At 29.9% G+C, this 11808-nt stretch overlaps 1 non-coding gene and 1 pseudogene across 1 annotated transcript; both read left to right on the forward strand.

The window, feature by feature from the left end:
* The first annotated feature begins 7416 nt into the window (after positions 1-7416).
* LOC127802974 (5S ribosomal RNA) lies at positions 7417-7536 on the forward strand (annotated as a pseudogene).
* A 268-nt stretch (positions 7537-7804) lies between these two features.
* On the forward strand, positions 7805-7924 carry LOC127802905 (5S ribosomal RNA). The gene has a single exon (XR_008023363.1). It is a non-coding gene; the product is annotated as a 5S ribosomal RNA (ribosomal RNA).
* The last annotated feature ends 3884 nt before the right edge of the window (positions 7925-11808 follow it).

An 11808-nucleotide genomic window follows, 5' to 3' on the forward strand; every position in this document is an offset into this window, starting at 1 on the left:
AACTCAAAATACAGGTAACTCACACCAAATATCACTAAATTTTGGTGTGTTTTTTTATTTTGATTACTAAACTTTAATTATTTACAATGTGATCATAAAAGTTTAAAAAATTTTGCAATGTGGTCACATATAAAATTTTTCGGTCACTCTATACCCAGAGTGGATGACGTGGCATTGATGTGGCAAATAGTAAAAATATTTTTTTGACACATGGCACATTTTGACCACATCAGCACCACGTCACCCACTTCGGCTATATAGTGATCGAAAAATCTTATATGTGATCACATTGCAAAATTTTTTAAACCTCTATGATCACATTTCAAATAATTAAAGTTTAGTGATCAAAATAAAAAATACACCAAAGTTTAGTGATTTTTGGTGTAATTTACCCCTCAAAACACATCAAACAAGTTTCATTTTCAATATTTATTTGTATTTTATTATTGTAATGGAAAAAATATTACAAAATTCACTAACTTTAAAATGTATATATTTTTAATATTATATTAATATTAAATATTTATAATTTATTAAATAAAATATCATTAAAAAGTTATTCTCAAAATTTCGAAGTGAATGCATTTTCTAACTTTCTATTTTGAGAAACAGTTTTTCAAAATAATAAAGAGAAGGCATTTTCAATTTTTTGAAAACAAACTCCCAAAACAAAAAAATGAAAATGAATTCAAAACTCAAAATTGAAAATTAAAACGCAAATAGAATGCAACCTTATTTTTCGCCACATCAAATCATTGCTAATCATATTAATTTTCATTGTAAATTGATTTTCTTTACAAAATTTTTTGTAATCAATAATTATATTTTTATAGTTAATTCTATAAACAACTAATAAACCACTATGTATGATATTACTAAATTTAATTTTGTAGTAGAAAAAATCCTTTTTTGGGGAATAATATTTTTTTCTAAACCTATACCAACCTATACAATCTAAATGAAATATAAAGCACACAATATATAACTTTAAAAACTTTCAATTAATCACATAAAATAAAACTAATGTCAACCACACATTACAAAAAATATCTAATTATTTTTAATGTGAATACATGTAATGATAGCAACATTAAATTTAATTTCGGGCTATTTCTTCTTCTGTTATTTATGCATTGCAAGAACCTAAAAACATAAATAAATGAAAGATTAGATAAATTAATATAACTTATTTTAATGTGAAATATTTATAATAATTTGAATAAAGAAAACTAACCATACTCCTAAGAAATAGTTATACTACTTTTCCGTCATTATTGATTAAAAATTTAAATTTTAACCGTTAAATAATAGAAACAAATTATTAAGATTTAACTAACATTTATATAAGCAATCTCTAAGTTGATTATATTTTTTTTATAAATGCACGAATATAATTATTACACTAATATAATTTAACATTAAATATTTATTGATAATACAAGGTATTAAAAAATTACGAAAACATTAAAAATAATATAATATATTAAACTAATTTATTATAATTATTAGATTTATAATATAATTATATTTTTAAATAAATATTAATTTGATGCAATAATTTAAATTATTTTATTATTATAATTTAGATTATTATCATATATTATTAGTTAAATTATTTAATAATTATTATAATTTAAATTATTTTATGAGTTATCATAATCATAATTATTTTTTTTATCAATCAAACTATTATTAATATTAATTTTATAAGTTATTTTATTTTTATTTTGCAATTAAATATTTTAACTAAAAAAAAAAAAACCTATGTATTTCTATGAAGCGGGAGATGCTCCCGCCAAACCACCCAAAACCCACCCACACCCCCCCTCCCCAAACCCTCCAATCAGCCTGCAAACCCCTAGCCCTCAAATCTCCACCCTTTCGTCGCCTTTTATTGTCATCGCTTCAACGATTCCGCTTCCATCGCTTCAACAGCTTCGCTTCAATGTTGCCACTTTCGTCACTTCAACAGTTCGTCTTCAACATTGGTGCTTCTACCTCCATATTTACCATATTATAAGGTAAAGAATTTTATAGGGTGTATCTTGATGAGATTTTGGTTGTGCTTATTAACTTATATATTGTGATTGCGTGTGTGCGTATGTGTGAGAGTTGCGTGTGTGCGTATATGTGTGCGTATGTATGTCTGTGTGCGCGTGCATATGTATGTCTATGTGTGTTCTGATTAATGGTTGGTGGTCTGTTTTAATGGTCTGATTAATGGTTAGTTTGATTTTATGTATGCTATGTGTGCGTATGTATGCGTATATGTGTTCTGATTAATGGTTGGTCTGATTTTCTATTTTCTGGTGTTCTATTTTTTGTTTTCTGTTGGGTTGATTATTGTTGTTATGGTTTTATTGTTGTTGATGTTCTGGTTAGATTGTTGTTATATTGTTGGTTATATTCATAAATTAAAACATGACATACTTGCTACATAATTTTGAAAGAGAAAAGGATTAAGTTGTCAGAGTGTTAACAGGATCAAGGCTAAATAGAGTTGATGAGGAGGATTCATGGGAACTGGAGCAAATTGCATTCAGTACATTCAGATGTGTAGCAGATTCGGTCTTTTTGACACTAGTTTGATTTTGATATGCTTAAACAAAATGTTAACAAATGAATCTAAATAAGCATATCCATGAATGTAATGGGTACAAATCATAGAGAGGTTAGAACATTGTACCATAGAACTGGTGTATGTGGTGGATAAGATGCTGATTTTTTTTTTTTTTTTTTGAAGTTTGGGAGATTGGCCCATACAACAGGACGTATAAGAAAATAAGTTATATTGAGGAGGAAATTTTGTTGTTTTTGGTTATTGGGTTAGGAATCAGGTGTTCCATTCCCAACAAAACAGATAGCTGTGAGGTTCCACATTAAGAGAGATTCATTTGGAGAAAGTGAGTACAAAAGAGGATGCGGCAAGTATGTTAATGAAGACATTACCTATGGAGAAGGAACAAGTCAGAGACAATATAATGTTTGCTGAACTAGCAAATCTGTTATTCTTATATGCCACGGATTGAAATTACCTTCTTGTCAAACTTGTCAAATTTAGACTTTATCAGCCCACTTATCTTTCCATGATAAACGATGACTTATAAAGCCTTTATCACACCATGTTGGGCTGGTTACATAAATTCTAGCTCGCCTTTCATCTTTTTATAATAGAACCCCCAAAAAAAAAAAAACCTAAAGTGAATCTACTGTAATACAATTTTTAAATTTGATATCCATTTCAAGCACACTCAAAGCAAGCATCAAGAATAATTATAAAAAAGGGAATAGAAATGAGAAACACATGGTTTTTCATGGTTCAGCCAATGTGCTACTTTCACAGTCCCCTATAGAATTTTCATCAAGGGAAATGACAGTATAAAATTTCTAAACTGCTTGTAATTGATAGCCATGAAGATTTTCAACATAAGACATAAAAAAATATATATATATATATAATAGACCTGAAAATCGAAAAATTGCCTGATAGAAAATTACAATATCTTGGAGGTTTTGCAATACCATCTATACCATATAACAAACTTGATCTTTCAGTTGTCTAATAAAATTTTCTTTTAATTTTGATTTTTTATTTGATTTTAAAATTGCATAAAGTTAGAAACACTTGTTCATGTTAGTTGTCTTCCATTATTTCTACGAGTAACAATCTCCATAAGATCCTTATTTTTTGAATAATTAATCCTAGATATTAAAACTCATAATTTTAATGCAATAACTAGATTTTCAAATCTTATCACAATATCACCAATACTTCTATTTTTACTAAAATTACATTTTATATTTGGTCTTAGGGCATTCAACTTGAAGCTTTAGAATTTTAAGCTGTTCCTCCACAACTTGAACTTGGCATTCACGTGTTCTTTTATCTCATTCATCAAGACATTGTTATCTACAAATAATATACATCAAGACACTAATGTTGGATGTACTTAGTGAGTTCATCCATTGCTAGAATAAAAAAAGTAAGAGCTTGATGTACATCTTTGATAAAGTCCAGTTGTAAAAGAAAAAACTTGGCGTATTCTCCACAAGTCTTTAACACATTTCTGCTTTGTGATACATGTCTTTGATATCTTATATATACACCAAATTTGCTATAATTTTATAGTTAAAAGAAAAGAAAATTAAAAAAAAATAACTCTAAAAAATTATCGGCATAAGTATTTTCAACATGCGAGTTAGAATAAAAGCCTTGCATGTCACACTATATTAAACTAGCACACTTGAGCCAAAAATATACAAGAGGTCAAATAAGGAACCCAAAGCCTAACAAATAGAGAATTTGTAGGTGTCTATCTTCAAAAACACATACCTAAACCTAACTGCTTTAAGATGAACTCAAATACCAAGTAGAATTTACAAGTAACTAAGAGAATCCTTCGACAATTATCCCATCAAGGGAGTATGATTGGAGAAGTTTAGACATAATTCCAGGGACACAACATTGACAAAGAATGAATTCAAAACAACAAACTCCACAAGTCTAGGTTCATCTTGCACAAACCTGGAGAAGAATTGTGGATAACAGGGGCAGTTAGGGATAATTTGAGACAATGAATTTCAAAAGGTGCACAAATAACAGCAATAATGTTGTTGATAAAGGGAAATAAGTGGCAATAACTAGTGCTAGACATATATACTTATTGTTTCAAATTATATACACTTTTTCTTTCATGTTTAATTGCAAAAGAGCCTGTTTTTGATAAAACCATGACCACGCTTGAATTTCATGTTTCCTTACAAACAAAGAGCGAACAGATGGAGAACTCTACATTCTTTGAAACATGCACAACTTTGGTGAAAATTCAGATAATTTCTTTTTAGAACTACTGAAAGAGTATAAATAAGGTCAAAAGATATCACATACTTCCTTTGCCTTAAAACAGATGGCATATTTTTCCAAGCCCAGTGAATGCAAGAAGTTGTCCACAGTAAAGTGTTCATCACTCTACATAACACAAACACAACAATATCAGGAACATAGTTAGAAGATGAATGTAAAGAATCAAAACATGAAAATGATAAAAATGAAAGGAGGAACAAATTACACCAGAGCAAACACACACACACAATGAGTTGCATGTCATCAACGAATAAGTGACACCAATTGCAAAGAAACAGAGCATTACATTCTGCTTAACTTGACCAAGCATCTAGTAGGGAGAAAGAACTCAAAAAAAGATGGCTTCCCTTGTTAGCATGCCAGCACAGCAATATCGAGCCCAGTAGAATAGGCTAGTATAGAAATTAGCTCGCTTATATAGAATAACATTATGTTCAGAGTCATTACAACTTAGGACCCATATCACATGTAGTGAAGTTGCAGTCTGCAGAAATGCCATAGTAGGGCTCTAAGATAGGTGAAGAATGCAGAACTAGGCACCAAATAAATATTCATAGAATAATTTTTCCTCTCTCCTCTTTCTTTCTTATCCCCCCCTCCCCCCAAAAATTATAGATTACCAAATGTTCCAAAACCACATTTAGAGAACCATTGTGCCCTACCTGAAACCTATTATTTGCCAAACAATTAAGTTTTCCAAAACCACATTAATTAGCTTGTGTTCACCCCAAGATGTGAGTGCATATGAGGAAGACTTTACATTGATTAGAAGTGACATTCCAACAGAGATTCCATGTGAAGAAGGTGTATCACGTCAATTGGGAAAACGAAAGAGAAAGAGTGGGAAGGGAAAAAAGAAAGTCAGAGGGAGAGGAAAATGAAAAGTCATTGAATGTTATGATGATGATGATGATGAATGAGCTTGAGTGTTTTGACTTTTTGGTTTGTAAGTATGAGGCACTATTACTTTATAGAAACCAGAGATTGCATATGTGTTGTGGTTATTATATAATAGTCTTGATGTTTATAAAGTAAGTATGAATCAATTTAAGTTGACTTAATTTGGATAGAGTATATACTCGTTTGGATTTGGATTAAATTTACATGCAGACAAATGATTAGCCTATATGGGCAAACTATAACTCTTATCTTTCTATCTCTCTCTCTCTCTCTTTTCTTTTTTTTTTGGTTTACAGGTGGGTCCTTATCTTTTTCATCTTGTGTGTGCATTTGTGATACCAGCATTGTTGGAGGTATGTATCATGTGAGTGATAGGATTTAATCACTCCCTCCGGGTGGTGGGTGATCACCCATTTTTTTTAAATTTTGAATGTTTAGTACTATATGTATCCTGTGAGTGATAGGATTTAATCACTCCCTCCGGGTGGTGGGTGATCACCCATTATTTTTTTATTTTGAATGCTTAGTACTATATATATCCTGTGAGTGATAGGATTTAATCACTCCCTCCGGGTGGTGGGTGATCACCCATTTTTTAAAATTTTTAATGCTTAATATTATATGTATCATGTGAGTGATAAGATTTAATCTATAACGACTCATCTAGTGAGCTTAAGATGTTAATTATATTTTTATATAGTGTGTTGTATGTGGGCTTGTTAGATGCCAAAAGTAAGCTATGGGTGAATAAGATGTTAAATGGCGCAAAATATTTATATGTGGTCTAAGAGGTAAATTAATTAAAAATAACATTTTTAAAAAAATGCATGTAAGTAAATTAATAAATGTAATAACCTGCTAGGTGAGTGCCTAACTGATATGATCACAAGAAGAATAACTTCCATTGTTGAATGTCTTGGAGTGTTTAAGCACATAGGCAGAACATGGTGCGTCATAATTAAAGACTCTGATCTAATAGTTTCGCTCGAGATTTGGTTGATCTATTAATTTCATTATCAATTGCATCCAATCTTGCATGCTTGTTGGTGTAAAGCTTTCAAGAGCAATAATTTTCAAAAGAAAAAGGTGCTCATGTACTCATTTTTTAACTGAAATGTTCAAAGAACTTCATTTAATATTTAAACCAATAATGCAAATATTAATCTTTCCCTAAATTATGCCAGTACAAATATGAGATCCATGCTTTGATAAGAGACCATTCTTCTAGATAATATCTGAAGTATGATTCAAAAGCTTAATGGAGAGTAAATGAAATAGAATAAACAATAGTCTATAGTGAACTTTTGAAAATATAAAGAACATGAAGTTTAGACCTTCTCGAGAAACAGGCGGGCGTCGCCGCCGGTGTAATCGTATGATTTAAGTTTCCTTCGCAACGAATTTCATGGTTTAGGGTTTCTTAACGTCCTCGTAGCTCATTTATGAGCTATAATCATTAAAATCTTTTAACCTCCTCCGGTTTTCCGCAGTGTCCTGATCTTAAAACAGCTTACGTCGTATCCGAACTAATACCCGTTTTCTGCCAAACCAACCTGCGACTTTTGCTTCTGGCCTCTTACAGGTACTGAGCGGACGCCCCTCATCGTGGAGGTGGGCGGGGAACAATCCACGGCCCTGGGGCCTAAATGTGGGCATGCGATCATACCTAGCGCTAAAGCACCGAATCCCTTCAGAACTCCGAAGTTAAGCGTGCTTGTGCGGGAGAAGTGCTAGGGTGGGTGACCCCCTAGGAAGTCCTCGTGTTGCACCATTTTTTCTACCCTTTCGATTCCTTCCCAAGAAACGGGACGACGTAACTGTATTCGCTTAAGTTTCTTTCGCAACGAATTTCACGGTTTAGGGTTTCTTAGCGTCACCGGAGCTCATTTATAAGCTACAATCGTTAAAATCTTTTAATCACCTCCAGCTCTCTGCAGCGTCCCGATATTAGAAAAACTTAGGCCACTTTCAAACTAATACCCGTTTTTCTGCGAAACCAACCTGCGACTTTCGACCCACGGCCCCGGGGCTGAAATGTGGGGGTGCGATCATACCTAGCGCTAAAGCACCGGATCCCTTCAGAACTCTGAAGTTAAGCGTGCTTGGGCTGGAGTAGTATTAGGGTGGGTGACCCCCTGGGAAGTCCTCGTGCTGCACCTCTCTTTCGCTCCTTTCAATTCCTTCCCGAGAAATAGGCTGGCGTCGCCGCCAGCGTAATCGTATTCGATTAAGTTTCCTTCGCAACGAATTTCACGGTTTAGGGTTTCTGAACGTCTCCATAGCTCATTTAAGAGCTACAATCATTAAAATCTTTTAATCTCCCCCGGCTCTCCGCAGCGTTCTGATCTTAAAAAATCTTATGCCGCCTCTGAACTAATATATATATATATTATGAGAATAATAATAATAATAATAATAATAATAATAATAATAATAATAATAATAATAATAATAATATTAAGATTAAAAGTAGTCAAGAGCCCCAATAATAATTAATATTTTTTATTATAAAAAATATGGTCCAACAATTAATCATTAATATTTTTTACAACTTGAAATATGGTCCAACAAACAAAAGGCAAATTGAAATTGAAAAATTCTACTTTTCCGCTATCAAAATATTTTTTTAAAAATTTTTACTTTTTCAATCCACCTATTCTCTTTCTTACAGCCATTGTTCTCACGTGACTCTCTCTCCCTCTCACGAAACCCTCCCCTTCTCTTTCTATCTCATTAATTAAACACATTTAATTAATTAAGTATTTAAATTATAAAACTAAATTATAAATGTATTTATAATATATTTTTTTGTTAATAATATCAAATTTTTGTAACTTAATTTAGTGTAAAAAATGAAGATTGATCAAATAATTTAATTTAGTAAGTTACAAAAATTTAATATCACTAACAAAAAATATACTACAAATACATTTATAATTTAAACACTCAATTAATTAGATGTGTTTAATTAATGAGTCAGAGAGAGAAAGGGGGGAGGTTTCGTGAGAGGTAGCCGAGAGTTTAATATATATTTAATAATATTATTTATTTATATATTTATAAAAATATGAATAAATTTATTAATATATTTATAACACAAATTATTCTCAAACTTTTAATTAGATCTGTTCGTGAACTCTAATCGAGCCAGCTTGTGAGTTAGTGAGTCAAACTTTTTTAAATTAAAGTTCAATTCATGTATAAATTGAACTTTAAAATTAGATTTCACTTCACCTCATTTATCTTAATAAATGAATTTAAATAAATTTTTATTAAGTTGAATATCAAATTGTTGAGAAATGAGTAATCTCATTTACAATTCTAAACAATAAATGAATAAAAACTATTGAAGATTAAAGACGAGGGAAAAAATAGTTTTAAAAATTTTAGAAAGTGAAATTGTTCTTTTATATGGATTTTTCTTTTTAAAATAAATTATGATAGTTTTAATCTTTTTTCCACAAAAACTAAAGTGGACTTTTCTAAATTAGTATCACATGAGGAACGGAGGGAGTTAAATTTAAAATTTCTTTAGCTTTTAACAAATCTCATTTCTTTAATATTTTATCTTTTGATTTAAGAGTTTAGATGTATCTGCATGTGATTTATAAGTAATTGATAATTTTATAGTTAATATTTATATTTGTTGATAAAAATTATTAAATTTATATTGCATGTAATTTATCTCTATGATTAGAGAGGGATAAGTCTTTATCACTTTGCAGTATGTCTTTATCACTTTGCAATGTCTTGAACTTTTGACATTTTTTAAAAAGAAAAAAAATTGATGTTTTATTGTAGAGTCGAGTATTGTCTTTGATAATTGTAATATTTTTAAATAAAGAACAAATTAATATAAATATTTTTAATGATATTATATATCAATGTATTATATATTTATATTTACATAGCGTTTTCAATATGCATAGATATGTTTTCGGTTTGGAGAAAATTAATATAAACATACATATAAACGTACAAAGGGAAAAAAGAGAAGAACAAGTAAAATACTATAACAAAAAACTCTTGTTGGGTCAATTTTTTTAGGAGGTTAATTTTTTTAGGAGGTTTTTCAAAAATTACATAATTTTTGAAATGTTTCAATAAAATAATTCACACACTAATAAAGTATTCTAATACAAAATTTAATAGGATTATATTTTTGAAGTGTGACAAAATTATGGATTCAATAATTATATTTTTAAATAAATATTAATTTGATACAATAATTTAAATTATTTTATTATCATATTTTTAATTTTAACCATGAAATAATAAAAAAAAATATTAAAGTTTAAGTGCTACTTTATATAAGTAATTCCAATATAATTATATTTTTTTGTAAATACACAAATATAATTATTAAACTATTATAATTGGGCATTACTTATTTATTAATAATATAATATATTAAAAAATTATAAACATATTAAAAATAATACAATATATCAAACTAATTAATTTATTTTCATAAATTATTTTATTTATTGATAATACAATATATTGAAAAATTATGAACATATTAAAAATAATATAATATATCAAACTAATTAATTTTTTTCATAAATTATTTTTTATAAATAATATTTTTCATAAATTATTTTTTATTTAACAAATAAATATATTAAAAAAACTGAGAAGTGGGCTGGAACCACTCCCGCCGTCTCTCTCTCTCTCCCCTCTTCCTTCCCCAAATCAACAAATCCCCAAATCTAACCCTAACTCACCCCCTCTCTCTCTCTCTCTGAACTACTCCCGCGCGTCGACCCATCCACCGCCGCCGCCTCCTCCAACTCGGTCGGGCTCCACCTCTGCGTCCACCGCTGTCAGATCCACCTCCGCGCCTCAAAGGTATATGTATATATATATTCTGTGAGTGTATATATATTATGTGTTTGTATATATGTTCTGTGAGTATATATATATTCTCTGTGTGTATGTATATTCTGTGTATATGTATTACAGAGTTACACGAGAGAAGCTCTGTAACTCTTGAAACACCGCTTAGTTAACTTGAATGGATGCTTGTTGAGTCAATACTAATTTTATCTCAAGATAATTAATCTTATGTGATTCATCTGTACTGGAAACGCTTGAATCGTAGTTAATTTTCAATCTTGTTTCTTAAATAGTGCATGTGTATGTTATAGACTTGCAAATATTTTAATAAATCAAGAGGCTTGCTTTATGTAGCATAATAAAAGTTAACTTGAAGCTCAGTAACTCTTTAACCAATTAGAAACATTAATAATTGATTAAATAAGGTGATAAAAATTGAAGCAAAATGTGTAATTAAGAATACCATGATAAAAAATTACATAAAGGCTAAGCTAATCATCAATTTGGGTCAGTTCAATGGGAATGGTTGAGCTCGAATGTTCATGAGAAAAAAAAAGAAAAAAAAAAGAATACAAATGAATTTTAAATTATTTTATAATTTTAATTTGACCTCTTTGACAAATACATTGTATTTGTTTAATTATTTCTCTTTGGATAACTTTGCATGTTTTCCACCCTTTGGATTGGATTACTATGACCAATATCAATAATACAAGTATTGGGGAAGAAGCTAGGCAACTAACTAAAGTAGAGAGTGTCTATTACCTTGATGGTAATGAAAGAAACCATCAACATTCCCTAAGCCTTTAATGATTGAACTGTATGTCAAAACCTAAAATGTGGCCTCCAACAAAAACCTATCCTTGATTCAAGTACAAAGAGATAAAAATGGAGGATTAGGATGTAGAGATAAAGAAGTTGTAGGTTAGGAGATGAGTTGGATTTAAGCTTCTTTTTATAAGTATTCAATTGTTAGAATTCTGAAGATAAAATTGTTGGAAATTTTGTCCTGCTATATAAATGTTTAAGGCAAAAAAGATGGAGAAGTAACGGGTTATGACCAAGGGAATGACCAATTAGACTGTTCTTGTGAAGATAATAGCCGGATGCCAATTGACTAAGTTTGGAGATTACATATGGTCTATATATTTACCTGCAAGCCATAACTTCAATTGTACTTGTGAGAGAGTAGAAACAAATGAGAA

The sequence above is a fragment of the Diospyros lotus genome, chromosome 5, assembly GCF_014633365.1.
Source record: "Diospyros lotus cultivar Yz01 chromosome 5, ASM1463336v1, whole genome shotgun sequence".
Classification (NCBI taxonomy): Eukaryota; Viridiplantae; Streptophyta; class Magnoliopsida; order Ericales; family Ebenaceae; genus Diospyros; species Diospyros lotus.